Genomic DNA, 19,927 nt, shown 5'->3' with positions numbered 1-19,927 from the left:
ATACAAGGAGAAATAGATAACTGAATATACCTACATCTTTTAAAGATGTTGAATTCTTAATTAATAATCTTCACAACAGAAAACATCTAACTCAGATGGTTTCATGTGTGAATTCTATTAATCGTTTGCATAAGATGTAATACCGATAATTTACAATCTATTCCAGAAAATCAAAGCAAAGAGAACACTTCCTAACTCCTTGTGTAAAGCCAGCATAACACTAATACCAAAACTAGACAAAGACTTTATAAGCATATAAAATTACATGAACAAACGGAAGGCTGATGGGGGTGGGAGGGAGGGGAGGGTGGGTGATGGGTATTGAGGAGAACACCTTTTGGGATGAGCACTGGGTGTTGTATGGAAACCAATTTCACAATAAATTTCAAAAAAAAAATTACAGACCAACATTTCTCATAAACATAGACATTTATAATTGTTAGCTCTTCCTGATGGATAGACCCTGGAATTATTATATAATGCCCTTCTTCATCTCTTGTTACAGCCTTTAATTTAAAGTCTAGTTTGTCTGATATAAGTATGGCTACTCCAGCTTTCTTTTGGCTTCCAGTAGCATGATAAATAGTTCTTCATCCCCTCACTCTCAATCTGAAGGTGTCCTCAGGTCTAAAATGAGTCTCTTGTAGACAGCAAATAGATGGGTCTTGTTTTTTTATCCATTCTGATACCCTATGTCTTTTGGTTGGTGCATTTAGTCCATTTACATTCAGTGTTATTATAGAAAGATATGGGTTTAGAGTCATTGTGATGTCTGTATGTTTTATGCTTGTAGCGATGTCTCTGGTACCTTGTCTCACAGGATCCCCCTTAGGATCTCTTGTAGGGCTGGTTTAGTGGTGATGAATTCCTTCAGTTTTTGTTTGTTTGGGAAGACCTTTATCTCTCCTTCTATTCTAAATGACAGACTTGCTGGATAAAGGATTCTTGGCTGCATATTTTTTTCTGTTCATCACATTGAAGATCTCCTGCCATTCTTTCTGGCCTGCCAAGTTTCAAAAGAGAGATCGGTCACGAGTCTTATAGGTCTCCCTTTATATGTTAGGGCACATTTATCCCTTGCTGCTTTCAGAATTTTCTCTTTATCCTTGTATTTTGCCAGTTTCACTATGATATGTCATGCAGAAGATCTATTCAAGTTACGTCTGAAGGGAGTTCTCTGTGCCTCTTGGATTTCAATGCCTTTTTCCTTCCCCAGTTCAGGGAAGTTCTCAGCTATTATTTCTTCAAGTACACCTTCAGCACCTTTCCATCTCTCTTCCTCCTCTGGGATACCAATTATGCGTATATTATTTCTTTTTAGTGTATCACTTAGTTCTCTAATTTTCCCCTCATACTCCTGGATTTTTTTTTTATCTTTTTCTCAGCTTCTTCTTTTTCCATAATTTTATCTTCTAGTTCACCTATTCTCTCCTCTGCCTCTTCAATCCGAGCCGTGGCCATTTCCATTTTATTTTGTATCTTGTTTAAAACGTTTTTCAGCTCCTCTTAACTGTTCCTTAGCCCCTTGATCTCTGTAGCAAGAGATTCTCTGCTGTCCTCTATACTGTTTTCAAGTCCAGCGATTAATTTTATGACTATTATTCTAAATTCACTTTCTGTTATATTATTTAAATCCTTTTTGATCAGTTCATTAGCTGTTGTTATTTCCTGGAGATTCTTTTGAGGGGAATTCTTCCGTTTGGTCATTTTGGATAGTCCCTGGAGTGGTGCGGACCTGCAGGGCACTTCCCCTGTGCTGTGGTGTATAACTGGAGCTGGTGGGCGGGGCCGCAGTCAGACCTGATGTCTGCCCCCAGCCCACCACTGGGGCCACAATCAGACTGGTGTGTGCCTTCTCTTCCCCTCTCCTAGGGGCAGGATTCACTGTGGGGTGGCGTGGCCCATCTGGGCTACTTGCACACTGCCAGGCTTGTGGTGCCGGGGATCTGGTGTATTAGCTGGGGTGGATCAGCAAGGTGCATAGGGGTAGGATGGGTAGGCTCAGCTCACTTTTCCTTCGGAGATCCACTTCGGGAGGGGCCCTGTGGCACCGGGAGGGAGTCAGACCCACCTGAGGGATGGATTCGCAGAAGCACAGCGTTGGGTGTTTGCGTGGTGCAAGCAAGTTCCCTGGCAGGAACTGGTTCCCTTTGGGATTTTGGCTGGGGGGTGGGCGAGGGAGATGGCGCTGGCGAGCGCCTTTGTTCCCTGCCAAACTGAGCTCTGTCGTCCCTGGGCTCAGCAACTCTCCCTCCCTTTGTCCTCCAGCCATCCTGCTTTCCGAGGAGAGCTATTAACTTATGACCTCCCAGATGCTAAGTCCCGCTTGCTGCCAGAACACACTCCGTCTGGCCCCTCCACTTTTGCCAGCCAGACTCGGGGGCTCTGCTTGGCCAGCGGGCCGCCCCTCCACCCTGGCTCCCCCCCCCCCCCCGCCAGTCCATGCAGTGCACACCACCTCTCCACCCTTCCTACCCTCTTCCGTGGGCCTCTCGTCTGCACTTGGCTCCGGAGACTCCGTTCTGCTAGTCTTCTGGTGGTTTTCTGGGTTAGTTAGGAATCCAAGTGATCAGCAGGAAGCGCAGTGAGCCCAGTGTCCTCCTATGCTGCCATCTTCTGAAAAGCCAATAAAGTTAAATTTAAAAAAAGAATTGGAATTTATTTTAATTGAGATATAATTGACATATAGCATTATGCTCATTTCCAGTGTCATATAATAATTCAATATTTGTATATGTTGCAAAATGGTCACCACAATAAGTTTAATTAACATCCATTATCACACATAGTTAGAATTTTTTTCTTTTGATGAGAACTTTTAAGATCTACTCTGCTAGCAACTTTCAAATATACAATATAGTATTATTAACTATAGTCACCATGCTGTACATTATATCCCTATGCCTTATAACTGGGAGTTTGTATCTTTTGACTATTTTCACCCATTTTGCTCACCCCACACCACTGACCCCTGGCAACCACCAATCTATTCTCTGCATCTAGTAGTTTGGGTTTAGGTGTTTTTGTTTTTTTGGTTTGCTTTTGTTTTAGATTCCACATACAAGTGACATCATAGAGTACTTGTCTTTATCTGCCTGACTTATCTCATATGGCATAAAGGCCTCAAGATCCATCCATGTTGGCAGAGATGGAAAAGTGGGGTAAGAGGGAGCCGTGTGTCCACAGAAGTCTCTGAGAGAGCCTCCACAGAGGAGCAGAAGGAAATGGAAGATAAAGTAACTAGTCCAGAGAAAGCTGAAGAAGCAAAATTAAAAGCAAGGTATACTCATCTAGGACAAAAGCTTGGAGGTTAAAATTTCTTAAGGAAACGATAACATAAAAGGCAAAAATATTTTGATTCTGGGGTTACAATATGGCTAAAGCAAAAATCAATAAGCCACTTCCTACTGCAGCTCTGGATAAGACAGAAGTTACTGGTGACCACATTCCCATTGCACAGGACCTACCTCAATGGAAACCATCCCTTGTTACTAGCAAGCTGTTGACTGATTAAAAATGCTGAATTGGAAAAAAAAAAAAAATCCATCCATGTTGTTGCAAATGACAATGTTTCATTCTTTTTTATGGCTGCATAATGTGTGTGTGTGTGTGTGTGTGTGTGTGTGTGTGTGTGTGTGTGATTTTCTTTATCCACTCAATCATCAAGGAATGTTAAGTTGCTTGCATATGTTGGCTATTGTAAATAATACTGCAGCTAACATGGGGGAGGGTGGCCCAGAGATCTTTTTGAGTTAGTGTTTTTGTTTTCTTTGGCTAAATAACCAGAAGTGGAATTGCTGGGTCATATGATGTTTCTATTTTTTAATTTTTTGAGGAATCGCCATACAATTTTCCATATGTAAATATAGCATTTACATTCCCACCAACAATGCATGAGGGTTTCCTTTTCTCTACATCCTCACCAACACTTGTTATTTCTAGTCTTTTTGATAATAGCCATTTGGTGTGATATTTCATTGTCATTTTGATTTGCATTTCCCTGATGATTACAGATATTGAGCACCTTTTCATGTACCTGTTGGCCATCTGTGAATAATTAGAACTTGAAATTAAAAACACACGCCATTTAAATGGGCACCAAAAATTGTAATGCTTAGGAATAAGTTTAACAAAATATGTAAATTATTTATATGAAGAAATCTAAAAAATTTTGATGAAATAAATCAAAGAAGATCTAAATAACAGGATAAATACTGTGCATGAATGGATGAGATATTTTTTAAATACTAGTTCTTCCCAATGTAATGTATAAATTCAATGCAACCCCAATCATAATCTTTGCAAAATATTTTGTGAGTATTGCAAATTCAATTATAAAGTTTCTGCACAAAGGCAAAATATTTAGAATAACCAACACAGTATTACAGAAGAAAAACAAAGTCAGAGGAGTGACCATACTTGACTTCAAGACTTACTATAAGTGGAACTAGAGTGTATTATGCTAAGCAAAATAAGTCAGTCAGAGAAAGACAAATATCATATGATTTCACTTGTATGTGGAATTTAAGATACAAAACAAATGAACATAAAGATCTCTTTATAATTTCATAATATAGAAACAGAGAGGGAGACAAACCATAAGAGACACTTAAATACAGAGAACAAACTGAGGGTTCCTGATGGGGTGTTAGGTTGGGAGAAGAGCTAAAGGGGTGAGGGGCATTGAGGAGGATACTTGTTGCGGTGAGCAATGGGTGTTATTTGGAAGTGATGAATCACTAAATTCTATTCCTGGAATTATTATTACATTATATGTTAACTAACTTGGAATTAAATTTGAAGAAAAAAAAAGACTTACTATAAAGTTTACTATAAAGTTACAGTGACCCAGGCAGAGTGGTATTGCTTAATAGATAAATAAGTCAATGAAACAAAACAAAGAGTCCAATAAAAGTTCATACAAACACAATAGATTGTCTTTGACAAAGAAGCAAAGGCAATTCAATGGAGAAAGGATAGATGCTTATTAAACAAATGGTGTTGGAAAAATTGTAAATTCACATGCAAAAAAAAAAAAAAAGAAAAAGAAATAGAGTGGCTGAGTGAATTAAAAAAAAAGACACAGACCTAATATCCTTCGCAAAAATTAACTTAAAATTAAACCTAAATGTAAAATGCAAAACTGTAAAACTCTTAATAGATAACAGGAAAAAATTTGAAGCGACCTTGGTTTGGCAATGACTTTTTAGATACAACACCAAAAACTCAATCCATGAAAGAAAAAAAAATTCAGTTATTCCAAAGGAAATAACAAGATAAAATCTCTGGGAAAAAAATCTTAGTAAAATAAGAGACAATAATTTACCTGATAAGGAGTTAAAAGTAATGGTTACAAAGATGCTCACTAAACTGGGGGAAAGAATGGATAAACACAGTGAGAACATCAACAGAGATGGAAAATATAATAGAAATCATAGAACTTCTGAACTGAAAAATACACTAGAGGGGTTCAACAACAGACTAGATGCAACATAAGAAAGAATCTGTTAACTCAAAGATAAGGCAGTGGAACTTACCCAATCAGAGCAGGAAAAAGAATGAAAATGAAAAAAAAAAGAGAAAGAAATAAAAAAGAAGATAGGTTAAGGGAAAAAATGGGACAACATCAATTGGACTGACATTCACAACATTGGGCTCCTAGAAGGAGAAGAGAGAGAGAAATGGGCAGAAATCTTATTTGAAGAAATAATGGCTGAAAATCTCCCTAACCTGGGGAAGGAAATGGCCATCCAAATGAACATCCATTTGGAGTTCAGAGAGCTCCAAATAAGAAGAACCCAGTAACTTTGCCATTAAAATGACAAAAGTTAGAAACAAGGAGAGAATATAAAAGCAGCAGGAGAGGGGCACCTGGGTGGCTCAGTTGGTTGAACGTCTGACCTCAGCTCAGGTCATGATCTCACAGTTTGTGAGTTTGAGCTCTTCATCAGGCTCACTGCTGTCAGCCTGTAAGCACAGAGCCTGCTTTAGATCCTCTGTCCCCCTCTCTTTGCCCCTCCCCAACTAGTGCTCTCCCCAAAAATGAATAAATATTTAAAAATAAAAATTAAAAAAGCAGTAAGAGAAAAAAGACTTGTTACATACAAGGGAACCTCCATAAGACTATCACTAGATCTTTCAGCAGAAACTTTGCAAGCCAGAAGAAAGTAGTACAATATTTTCAAAATATTGTGGAAAAAGCTTCTAGGTTTTTAGGTTTGCAAATAAGTTCTTTTGAGTAATACACAAAAGATAAAGAGAAAGGAATATAAGCACACCACTAAAGAAAATGGTCAAACCACAAAAGTAAGGAAACAAGAGAAGAAAGGAACAGAGAAGAACTATGAAAACAGCCAGAAAACAATTAACAAAATGGCAGTAAGCACATTCCTATCAATCATTACTTTAAATGTAAGTGGACTAATTCTCCAATCAAAAGACATAGAGTAGCTGAATGGATTTCTTTTCAGAAATATCCATCTATATGTTGCCTGTAAGGGACTCGCTTCAGATATAAGGACACACAAAGACTGCAGGTAAAGGGGTAGAAAAAGATATCCCATGCAAGCAGAAACCAAAACAAAGCTGGAGTAGCTATACTTATATCAGACAAATAGACTTTAATTTATTTTTTACAGGGTTTTTTTTGAAGGAATCATCATCATCATCATCATCATCATCATCATCATTATTCCTACACAAAAACATAAAACTTGAATGGTTCTAGATTTTTCCTCCTGTTGGGTTGTGGCCACTTCCTCACTGGGAGGGAAAAAGTACATCCATATTGGTTTCTCTGAGGACCCTGTGCAATTCAAGCAACAAAACCACAACTTACCAATTTTAAAGCCATTCCTAAAGATTTCTTTGTCCTCCTCATATTTTCAGGAATAGTGTAGCTATGTTCCAGAACATATTGGCAACAGTTCTGAATACCCTCCCAAGTCCACACCAAACAGGAAACCAAGAATGTTCTTGGATCTGTTCTCACTTTCACCCCTCAAGAACTCAGGAGTTCAACAAGACAAATAGACTTTAAAACAAAGACTGTAATAAGAGACAAAGAAAGGTGTACATTATGATAAAGTGGTCAACCTAACAATAAGCTATAACATTTTCAAATATTTATGCATCCAATGTAGGAGTGCCTGAGTATATAAAGCACACATTAACAGAGTGAAAGCGAGAAATAGACAGCAACACAATACTAGCAGGATACTTTAACAACCCACTTACATCAATGGATAGATCCTCCAGACAGAAAATCAATAAGGAAACATTGGCTTTAAACAATACATTAGACCAGATGGACTTAACAGATATTGACAGACCATTCCAAGCAAAGAATACAGATTCTTCTCAAGTATACATGGAGCATTTTCCAAGATAGATCATATGTTAGACCACAAAATAAGTCTTAATACATTGAAGAGAGCTGAAATCATATCATGCATCTTTTCCAATCACAATGGTACGAAACTAGAAATTAATTACACAAGTAAAAGTGGAAAATTCACAAATATGTGGAGATTAGACCATGCTACTGACAACTAATGCTTCAAAGAATAAATCAAAGCGGAAGTCAAGACATGCTTTGAGACTAATGAAAATGGAAAAATAACATACCAAAATTTATGGGATGTACCAAAGGCAGTTCAAAGAGGGAAGTTAACAGCAATAAATGCTTATGTCAAGAAATAAGAAAAGACTCAGAGCACCTGGGTGGCTCAGGAAGTTAAATATCTGACTTCAAATCATGATCTGCCAGTTCATGAGTTTGAGCCCCATGTCAGACTCTCTGCTGACAGCTCAGAGCCTGGAGTCTGCTTCAGATTCTGTGTCTCCCTCTCTCCACCCCTCCCCAGCTCGCATTCTGTCTCTCTTTCAAAAATAAATAAACATTTAAAAAAAGAAGAAAAGTCTCTGGGAATGCAAGCTGCTGCAGTCACTCTGGAAAACAGTATGGAGGTTCCTCAAAAAACTAAAAATAGAACTACCCTATGACCCAGCAATTGCACTACTAGGCATTTATCCACGGCATACAGGTGTGCTGTTTCAAAGGGACACATGCACCCCCATGTTTATAGCAGAACTATCAACAATAGCCAAAGTATGGAAAGAGCCCAAATGTCCATCGATGGATGAATGGATAAAGAAGATGTGGTATATATATACAATGGAGTATTACTTGGCAATGACAAAGAATGAAATCTTGCAATTTGCAACTATGTGGATGGAACTGGAGGGTATTATGCTAAGTGAAATTAGTCAGTCAGAGAAAGACAAAAATCATATGACTTCACTCATATGAGGACATTAAGAGACAAAACAGATGAACATAAGGGAAGGGAAACAAAAATAATATAAAAACAGAGAGGGGGACAAAACATAAGAGACTCATAAATATGGAAAACAAACTGAGGGTTACGGGAGGGGTTGTGAAAGGGGGATGGGCTAAATGGGTAAGGGGCAGTAAGGAATCTACTCCTGAAATCATTGTTGCACTATATACTAAATAGTTTGGATGTAAGTTAAAAAAAATAAAACAAGTTAATAAGAAAAAAAAAAGATTAGGTCGGCACAAAACCTGCTTCTTGACTAAGAATAATGGCTTCATAACAAAGTCCTTGTCCATGTTAATCTGATTTTCCTCTATAACCTAATATTGTCTTTTTTTACTGCCTTAAAGTATTAAATATAAATAAAACATAAATTCTGATATGTTTCCATGAAAAAAGGAACCACAGATTTCAATGTTATCAAGTACCAATCTTCTCATTACATACCCAGGATTTCCAAAGGATCTCACATTCTAAAAAGTAAAATTTTCCTTTATTTCAGTGTAAAAATCCAAAATACTCTAAAATCTAATTTTACTGAAAGCATTTAATAAAATATTAACACAATAAAATAGAGACATGTAAGCTGGCAGAATCCAGGTTTCAAATAAGCAAATGAATTCAACATGGTCTAATTCATATCGTGTTAGAATCTATACAGACAGTGCTAAATAAAGCCATCTATTTAAAATCTTTTTGGGACTATCTAGTCTTCAAGATTTTGTTTCAGAGTAAAGGACCTTCTTGGAACTTCCCAGAAGCCTCTGGTTGACCAGAGAACCAAAGGTAGAAGGACATAGTGAAACCGCAGAAGATAAAGATGGTCCCTGTGTAGGCTGTGCTGCTCTACCCTGCTTTCTCTGGAGAAAGGCCATGACAAAGGCCTCAGGGAGTCTATTAAGAAAGACTTTCCATGATGCTTACTGGGGTATCCTATTCTATCATTTATATAGGTAAATTACATGTATAATAATAAACTACTGCTTCTTTGAAGACTTTGATTAAAAAAAAAAGTCTCAAATAAACAATCTAATTTATAGTACAAAGAACTAGAAAAAGAACAAGCAAAACCCAAAAGTAACAGAAAGAAGGAAATAAGAAAGATTACAGCAGAAATAAATTAAAAGACAATTTTTAAAGATCAATGAAAATAAGAGCTTGTTCTTTAAAAAGTAAACAAAATTGACAAACTTTTGGCTAGATCCACTGCGAAAGAGACAGAGATAGACACAGAAAGGGAGGAGACTCAAATAAATAAAATCAGAAATGAAAGATGAGATGTTGCAACTGATACCACAAAAATACAAAGGATCATGAAAGACTGATATGAACAATTATACACCAACAAATTGGAAAACCTAAAATAAAAAGATAAATTCCTGGAAACCCATAATCTACCAAGACTGAATCATGATGAAAAAGAAAAGCTGACTACTGATCACTAGTAAAGAAATTGAATCAGTAATCAAAAATCTCCCAACAAACAAAAGTCTAGGACCAGCGAGCTTCATTGGTGGATTCTTTCATATATCCAAAGAAGAAACATTCAAAGAACCTTCTCAAAGTCTTCTAAAAAACATAAGAGGAGGGAACTCTTCCAAACTCATTTTACAAGGCCAGCATTAGCCAAATACCAAAGCCAGACAAGGATGCCACAAGAAAAGGAAATTATAGGCCAATTTCCCTGATAAACATAGATGTAAAAATCCTCAATAAAATATTAGCAAACTGGGTACAATATATTAAAAAGATCACATTTTATGATCAAATGGCATTTATTCAAGCAATTCAAGGATGTTTCAACATCCACAAATCTGTTAATGTGATACACCACATTAACCAAATGAAGGATAAAAATCATATGATTATCTTAATAGATGCATAAAAAATATTTGTCAAAATTCAACATCCATTTATGATAAAAACTCTCAACAAAGTGGGTATAGAAGGAATGTACTAACATAATAAAGGCCATATATGAGATATCCATAGCTAACATCATACTCAGTGGTGAAAGCTGAAAATTTCTGCTCTACACTCAGAAACAAAGTAAGGATGCCCCCTCTCACCACTTTTATTCATTATACTACTGGCAGTACTAGCCACAGCAATTATATAAGAAAAAGGAAAGGCATCCAAATTTAAAGATAGGTAAAAGTGTCACTATTTACAGATAACATGATGCTATATAGAGAAACCTGTAAAGACTTTAGCAAAAAACTATTAGAACTAGTAAGCAAATTGAGTGGGATACAAAATTAAATACATAAATCTGTTCCATTTCTATTCACTAAATATGAACTACCAGAAAGACAAATTAAGGAAAATCCCATTTACAATTATATCAAAAATAATAAAATACCTAGGCATACATTTAAACCAAGGAGGTGAAAGATTTTTACTCTGAAAAAATATAAGGCATTGATGAAAGAAATTGAAGAAGACTGAAATAAATGGAAAATATATCATGCTGGTAGATTGGAATAATTAATATTGTTAACATGTCCTTACTACCCAAAGCAATATCCAAATTCAATGCAGTCCCTAACAAAATACCAATGTCATCTTTCAGAGAACTACAAAAGAATCCTAAAATTTGTAAGGAACCACGAAAGACCCCAAATAGCCAGCCAAAGCAATCTTGAGAAAGAAGAATAAAGCTGATGGTATCACCCTCTCTGATCTCTAACTATCCTCCAAAGGTATATTAATAAAAATAGTGTATTGACACAGAAATAGACACATAGGTCAATAGAACAGAATAGAAAGTCCAGATATAAGCCCATCCTTATACAGTCAATTAATCTTTGACAAAGAAAGCAAGAACATAAATGTTGTCAGAGAAAATGGACACCTACAAGCAAAAAAGTGAAAGTGTACAACTTTTCACACCATTTATTTATTTATTTATTTAAATTATTACTTTGATTATTAATTATTAATTGTTATTAATTATTAATTTAATATTAATTATTATTAAATTTATTTATTAAAATAAACTCAAAATGTATTTAAGGCTTAATTAGAAGACAAGAAACCATAACAATTCTGGAAGAAAACATAGGCAGTAAGCTCTTGAACATCAGTATGAGCAATAATTTTTTGGATCTGTCTCTTTAGGCAAAGGAAACAAAAGTAAATATAAACAAATGGGACTGCATCAAACTAAAAAGCTTTTGCACAGCAAAGGAAACCTTCAACAAAATGACAAGACAACCTACTGAATAGAAGATGTTTTCAAATGATATAACTGATAAGGAGTTAACATGCAAAATATATAAAGAGCTCACATAACTCAATATAAAAAAATCCAATTAAAAATGGGAGGAGGAAGTGAAAAGATATTTCTCCAAAGAAGACATACAGATGGCCAACAGACACATGAAAAGATGCTCACCATTACTAAACATCAGGGAAATGTAAGTCAAAGCCACAATGAGATATCACCTCACACCTGTCAAAATAGCTGTTGTCAAAAAGAGAATAATTCACAAGGATGTCCTTGGGGCACTGCTAGTGGGGATGCAAAATGGTACAGCCATTATGAAAAACAGTATAGAGTTTCCTAAAAAAAATTGTTCAAAAAGAGAATAATTCACAAGGATGTCCTTGGGGCACTGCTAGTGGGGATGCAAAATGGTACAGCCATTATGAAAAAACAGTATAGAGTTTCCTAAAAAAATTAAAAATAGAATGACCATTGAATCTAGCAGTTCCCTTCTGGGTATTTATCTGAGGAAAAAGAATACATTAATTTGTAAAGATATAGGCACCCCATGTTCATTGCAGCATTATTTACAATAGCCAAGACATGGAAACAACCTAAGTGTCCATCAATATTACTCAGCTGCAAACAATAAAAAAGAATGAAATCTTGCCATTTGCAACAACATGGATGAACCTAGGGGATATTATGCTAAGTTAAATAAGTCAGACAAAGACAAATACTGTATGATTTCACTTATGTGTGGAATCTAAAAACAAAACAGAAACCAACTCATATATACAGAGAACAATTTGGTGATTTTCAGAGTGGGGGGGGGGAGGAAGGAGCAAAATAAGGAAAGGGGATTAAAAGATACAAATTTCCACTTATAAATAAGACATGAAGATGCAATGTACAACATGGAGAATATTGTTAATAATATGTAACAACTTTGTAAGGTGACAAACAGTAGCTAGATTTGCCATTGTGATTGCTTTGTAAGATATATAAATGGTGACACTATAGAATCATTGAAACTAATATATTATGCATCAACTACACTTCAAAGGAAAAAAAATGATCAAAAAAATGTCTGCTATGGAAGACAGTTTGGCAGCTTCTTACAAAGCTAAGCATATTCTTACCATATGATCCAGCAATCAAACTTTTGGTATTTACTTAAATGAGTTGAAAATTTAAGTGCATGCAAAAATCTGCACAAAACAGTTTATTCATAATTGCCAAAACTTGGAAGCAATCAAGATGTCCTTTAATAGATGAATGGATAAATAAACTGTGGAACATACAAAGATTATTATTCAGCAATAAAAAGAAGTGAGCTATAGAGCTACAAAAAGACATGGAGGAAACTTAAGTGAATATTGTTAAGTGAAAGAAGCCAGTCTGAAAAGGCTATATAAAGTATGATACTTATGTGACATTCTGGAAAAGAAAAAATTTTGGAGACAGTGAAAACATCAGTGGTTGCCAACGGTTCATGGGGAGAGGGAGAGAGATTGACAGGTGGGACAGAGATCAATTTTTAGGGTGGTGACACTATTCTGTATGATACTGTAATGGTGCATATATGATATAAGGCAGTCGTTAAAATGCATAGTACTGTACAACACAAAGAATGAAGTCTAATGCAAACCATCAATTTTAGTTTTTTTTAAATGTTAAGTTCCTATTTGCATTTCATAACTTTTTTGTCTTCAAGTGTATTTTATCTTTTATTAATGTAGCCACTTCAGCTCTCTTATTGTTACTGTTTGCACATTATATCTCTTTACTTTAATCCTCTGAATCTAAAGTGTATTTCTTATCAGCAGCATATTGCTGGATCTTGGATCTTAATTCTAATCTGACATCTCTGCCTTTTGGTTGGCGTGTTTAATCCATTCACATTTATTTTTTTAATTTGTCTTGTTGAAACTATCCCTGACATTTGGATATTTGTTTTGTTCTTTTACTCTTCCCCACTGCCATCTTTTGTAGTAAGTAGATATTTTCTAGTGTATCGTTTTCATTCTTTTGTTGATTTTTTTACTATTTTTGTTTTAGTTGTCTTCAGTAATTGTTTCAAACCTGAAGCACTTAGGGAGGCAGAATGGGTGTCAGAAGACTTGTCAGAGTTACCAGGTAGATGCAAACTGCTGTCTATGCTTTCTCCTGCCTGCTGGAGCTACTGACTTCTGGAAGCCTATCTGCTTCAGTCTTTCTCTCTGGGGATTAATTTTGCCTCTAGGTCCCAATTTGGTCTGTTGCAATCTGAGCCTGATGTACTCAGACTTTTTGACCTGGGTTCCGTTTGCAGTCACCAACTGTGATCTCAAGGCTTTCTGATCCTTGAACAGCCCTACTTGCTCTAGTAGAAGTCAGTAAGTAAACTTTTCTAGGTGCAGAAAGTGGGGATCTGAATCAGATAATCTTGAAGTTTCTTTCAAATTTCATTATTCTCTGATTGCCTTAAAATAGTATTGGAAACATTTCTTAGCTTCTACTGTTCCCATACATTATCTTCTTAAATCTCTGCAAAGTTTCAGGTGGGTGCTTTAAACACCTTTATGCCTGATAAACTGTTACTGAAATCATAACCCTTTATGATATGATTGTTCACTGTTAGACTTTTGTATTATAAAACTACAGGATATCTTAAATATGTTTTCTGATAGATCTAGGGCAGCAAATCCCTTCTGGATATTTTTCTCAGAAATTACATTGAAAGAAATAAACAGCTGTCAGGAGTATGAAGGCTAAACCATTAGATTGCTGAGTCAGTGCTCTGGAAGTTACAATATGTCCTAGAATGCAAGTCACGTGCCCTGACATTCAAGTACTCATTTTCTTTTTTGAGGGTCAACATAAATTAGTAGTGGGAGGTTGAAAAGAAGACAGGGGAATTACTGGCAAATACAAATGCATGTAGAAGTAGTGACCAACATTCTAATTGTGCAGGCATGGTCAAACATACAGATAATATTCAAAATATGATTAATACCTAATTTGTGGAAAGCCATTCTTAAGTAAATGGTTCTCTTTGTCCATTACAGCTATTGAATTATATATTTCTTTGTTGGCTTGGTCTTATTTTTCCCTGCAAGACCCCATAAAACAGTTGTAATGAAACATAGTATTCTAAATATATAAAACCAATGCACTTATCCTTAAAACATATTTCATTCTAATGAAGTAGAGTCAAAAGCCTTATTGCCAAATATGTTCCCTCTTTGGCAAGATACTAGACTTGAAATCCAGGCTTTGAGGATTTGGTTGATTTTTTTTTTTTTTTTTTTTTGCCTGCTATTTAAATGGCCTACACTTGACTTACAGCTTAAACCATATGCTAACGAGAGAAGAGAGTCCTGTTATCTGTCTCTGCTGGCTCTTGGGGCCTTCTTCTGTCTGGTAGAAAAAAGGTCTCATAAAGGAGGTGTAAAAGAAAGCCTTCTTCCTTCCCTCTGAAGGGTGGTTGGTAGAAGAAGAGCAAGAAGGGTCTGCCCCAGTGGTCAGCCTGATGTAGGCGTTGAACATGCTTCATGGATTTCCAGCAGGAAGGGACGCAGAATGCCTGGGCTCCACAAGGAGCACCTGAGTGGGGTCCCTTGAGCCAACATGAGGTGACCCTGCCTACTTAAGAGCACTGAGTGGTCAGGCAGAGAGTTCTGAACCCAGCACGGAGCTGAGCTGAGATCCACTGGGCTGGCCCTGAGTCAATGGTAGTGTGGTGATGCCAGGCTGCAGAGGGTCCAACAGAGTGGCATGGAGGACACTAGACACTAGATGGAGGAGAAACAGGGTCTCAGGGCCCATGCCCCATACAAATGGCTCCTGAGCTTACAGGTCCCACCACAAATCTACCAGCTCCAGGCCTCAGCTCAGAAGCCAGCAGGACCCCAGCAACCAGGCAGCCAAGGGTATCACTAGGACCCAGAGGAAGACGATAGCAGATGAGTACCCCAGGCAAAAGGAAACTGGGAAGCTGATTAGTGTCCGCAGGGTAATTTAAAGTATTGTGTGCATCTGAGGTTTAAACTTGATGCGCCTTTTAGTTGGGTTCTGTTGGTTTGTTTGCTTTGTTTCCCTGCTAGAAATAGAAAGTATTTAAAGAAGGCAAGAAATCATATGGGATCTGTCTTTCTCTGTGTGGATCCTGAGAAACTTAACAGGAACCCATGGGGGAGGGGAAGGAAAAAAAAAAAAAAAGAGGTTAGAGTGGGAGAGAGCCAAAGCATAAGAGACTGTTGAGAACTGAGAACAAACTAAGGGTTGATGGGGGGTGGGAGGGAGGAGAGGGTGGGTGATGGGTATTGAGGAGGGCACCTTTTGGGATGAGCACTGGGTGTTGTATGGAAACCAATTTGACAATAAATTTCATATATAAATTAAAAAAAATAAAGAAGGCAAGAAATTATATAAACAAAATAAGAAACGATGTTTTCTCTTCACATGCAAACTGTGGCTTATATCATTGCAAGTAGGTTACAGGTTGACAGGAAGTGTACACATATATGTGCACGTGCACACACATACACACACACACATACCTGCTGTAACCCAGGTACAGAACTTAACAGAAATCAAAGTCAAAGCAGAGCTAGGCAGACACAGCCTTCTCTGCATGGCTTTCTCCTGCCCTGAAATTCCTTCCAGGGCTCACAGTTGCCGGTGAAACCTTTTCCTGCAAAAGAAGTTCTGTCCAATTCTTGTTAAGTCTAGTACACTGGAGCTGGTGGCACCATTTCAGAAGAACTTCCACAAACCATTTTAAGAGAACATTCACCAACATAGACAGCTACTAGTTTTTGAAGCTAAGTTGGCACCAGTGCAGCCAATACTCATCCAGCATTATTGTACACAATGTACATGTATACAGATGATTATGGGTGTTATGTACACATTATTTTACTTATGAAACTAATTTTTTATCAAGTCAACATTTTACCCATCTTAGAATTTTTAGAATGTAGTGATCAGTGTCAGAGTATCTCCTTCGGGAAAAATAAGATAAAAACAGAGAGGGAGGCAAATCATAAGAGATTCTTAAATACAGAAAAACTGAGGATTGATGGAGGGGTGTTGGGTGGGGGGATGGCCTACATGGGTGATGGGCATTAAGGAAGGCAATTGTTGGGATGAGCACTGAGTGTTGTGTGTAAGTAATGAATCACTAAATTCTACTCCTGAAACCATTACTACACTATATGCTAACTAGCTCGGATTTAAATAAAATTTTTAAAAAGTTAAATTAAAAAAAATAGTATCTCCTTTGGGTCATTGCAGTGTGGTCAGGGTGGACTTGGAGTCTTGGCACAGAAACTGCTCCCCTGGGGTCCCTGAGACATTTCCCATCTAATTAGCAATACCCAAGACCAAGACCAGATGAAGAAAGCTTTCCCAGACAGAATCAGACTGACCCTGCCAAATCCTTTCAGGAGTTTTCCATCTCTTGAACTTAATGTGGAAGTTCAAAAAGCTATACAATTTTTTCCTTACATTGTACTGAATATACTTATTGCAATATGCTTATTGAAATATTATTTCATCTTTTTTAAAACTAGTCTCTGAAATAACAGCTGTCAAGGCCTCTTTCTTATCACACTAAGTTGATTTGGGTTTTCCTTTTCAATAATCTCTTCCTGCATCATCCTTCCTGAACACTGCCCTAAGTCACTTCTTCATTTCCCTATTTTATTTCTCATATCTGTATTTATTTCTCATATCTGTATTTTTTTTTTACCCCAACTAAGTTACCACAAGAATTTCCAATACACACATGGTAATATTTGACACTATCTGTTGGGATCAGAGGTCAGAATCTGTTTGACCTTGGGAAAGCTTTTATGACCCACAAATTGAGTACTGTGGGACTCTCCATTTTGTGGAAGAAGAATTTGGTGGGAATTTGATAGACCCAAAAGCATTGGAGGCATATGTGTTTGGAGTTAGGCACCCTGGTCATGGCACCAGGTTTGGAGGAAGGTGAGCACCAGCAAGAGCATTTGAGAGTGTTGTCACCTCAAGGGGGACTCTGGAAGTTCCCTTTTCTGATTTTTCATGTGGAATATTGATCAATCCAGATTCTGTAGGACTTTCTGAAGTCCTTCCTGTTGGACTCATTCTCTGTTGTGGGAATGGCCATGACTTTATCAAGTTATGGTACCACGTAGACAGAAAGGCCTTGCTTCCCACTGGAAAATTCTAAAGTCTGCCAAAACTCTAAAAATATGAGCTAAAACACATGAGTAGGGTCTACTGTTCCAGGATATAAAATAAATATGTTGAAAGAACTAACTGGCCGAGGTTTCAGGAATGGGTACATTTGTCTCCACTGGTGTTGGTCAGATAGCTAGTGGGGGCTTTCTTAGCATTTGGATGGGACAATTCTTTGTTTGGAATTTTCCCATGTATTATCAGACAATGAGAGTCCTGGGCCTCCAGGTACCAAATGACAGTAGCACTTCTATGTTATCATGGCAAGCAATAACACCATCTATACATTTCTGAATGCCCTGCTGGAAGTGGTACCTTCTTCCAGTTGAGATCAACTAGCTCTAGCCTAAGAAGTATGAATGATTTCAGAGCAATTTGTTAAAGTTAGAATTTCATGTTTGTAATAGATTTTTTTTAATGTTTTTATTTATTTTTGAGAGACAGAAAGAGACAGAGCACAAGTGGGAAGGGACAGAGAAAGAGGGAGACACAGAATCTAAAGCAAGCTCCAGGTTTTGAACTGTCGTTACAGCGCTCAATACAGGGCTTGAACCCATGAACCGTGAGATCATGACCTGAGCCGAAGTCGAATGCTTAACCAACTGAGCCACCCAGGTGCCCCTGTAATCAATTCTTTAAATCAAAAGTTACATTTTTAAACTTTCAGTTAGTAGAACTACTAAGTCTAACTGGGATCATGCTAGTCTCCACTCAGTTGGCCCCAAGCTTTTTAGAGTCTTTCTACATGAAGTGTGGTCCTCAGACCAATAGCATCAGCATCACCTGGAAGGTTGTTAGAAATGTACAACCTACTGAATCAAAAACAATATTTTGACAGGTCCCTGCTTAATCCATACATATGTTAAAATTTGAGTGGGATGCAATGCTTTAGAGAATACCCTGGACAATCTTGTGACAGCTTCTTGTAGTTAGACTCCCCCATCCCCGCCCCAGTGGCACAACTGATTTGCATCCCAACCCCCAATGATATAAACCCTTTTGATTTGTACTTTTCCATTGTAGGTGAATGTAGAAACTTCTCTACCCAAGAATCATCAGGTTCTTCCTGGTGATTCTAACCTGGGTTCCAACCACATCAGCTGAGCTATCTGGTAATTACAAGGAAGCCAGGATATCAGGCTTCTTAATTATTCCTATTACAGTCTGTGATGGTCTAATATAATCTGTCCCCAGGCCTGGACTTGTGCCAGATCAGCCTACATTTTAAGGTAAAATCTGGAATTATTTATTCAGGATATACGCTGCCTGGTGGTGTCTGCCTTTCCCACGTGTTGCTTTTGTTATTTTATTTTTTTAAATGTTTATTTTTAAGAGAGAGAGAGAGCAAGCAGGTAAGGGGTAGAGAGAGACACACACACAATCCAAAGCAGGCTCCAGGCTCCAAGCTATCAGCACAGAGCCCGATGTGGTGCTCAAACTCACAAACCGTGAGATCATGACCTGAGCTGAGCTCAGATGCTTAACGACTGAGCCACCCAGGTGCCCCTTGGTATTTTATTTTTAACCCAACCTATTCCCTGGTCTAAGAAAACCCTACTATCAGATTCACCCACTCCTATTTTCTGTCATCTGCAGCAATAAATATCCAAAAGGCCCCAAGACCACAAACGTCCAAAGGAACAAATGAATGGGGGATTGTGCCTCTGTGTTACCAGCAGGGATCTCGCATAAAGGGCCACTTGTACCAGTCCCATTTACAATCAGCTGACTCTCTGGACACTCTGAGCATCTGTAACTCTTGAACTTGCCTGCTCCTGTCTGCAACTGGTTCAACAGTGAACTCAGACCGATTAAAATTTCCAAAGATAACCTGAGTATAAGTCTGCCTGGGCTCAAGAGCACATCACTTCTTTCTTACTTGTGCCAGTGAAACTCACACTTGCCCAGAAATTAGCAAACATTTTGCAGGTTGTTAACAAAGAAAAGAATGGACAATCCTGGCAAATTCACTTTGGGATTATCCTTTTTTTCTTTCTGCCTAAAATCTGATTTAGATTTTAGATTCCTACCCAAGAAGATTTTAAGGCACATTTAGATGTATTGTGGGTTTTATTTTGAAAGGGCATTTTAAAAATTACAGTAAAATAAATAAAACAAAACTTACCATTTTAACTATTTTAAAGTGTACAAGTCAGAGGCATTCAGTACA

The 19,927-nt window shown here is 37.4% G+C and overlaps 1 pseudogene; it reads left to right on the top strand.

The window, feature by feature from the left end:
- The first annotated feature begins 3,108 nt into the window (after nt 1-3,108).
- On the top strand, nt 3,109-3,514 carry LOC112855013 (cAMP-regulated phosphoprotein 19 pseudogene; annotated as a pseudogene).
- Nucleotides 3,515-19,927: the final 16,413 nt, after the last annotated feature.

This window comes from Puma concolor, chromosome B3 (genome assembly GCF_028749965.1).
Source record: "Puma concolor isolate L17-30 chromosome B3, mPumCon1.1.hap2, whole genome shotgun sequence".
In the NCBI taxonomy this organism is placed as follows: Eukaryota; Metazoa; Chordata; class Mammalia; order Carnivora; family Felidae; genus Puma; species Puma concolor.
This window is presented reverse-complemented; position numbering and strand designations above follow the sequence as displayed.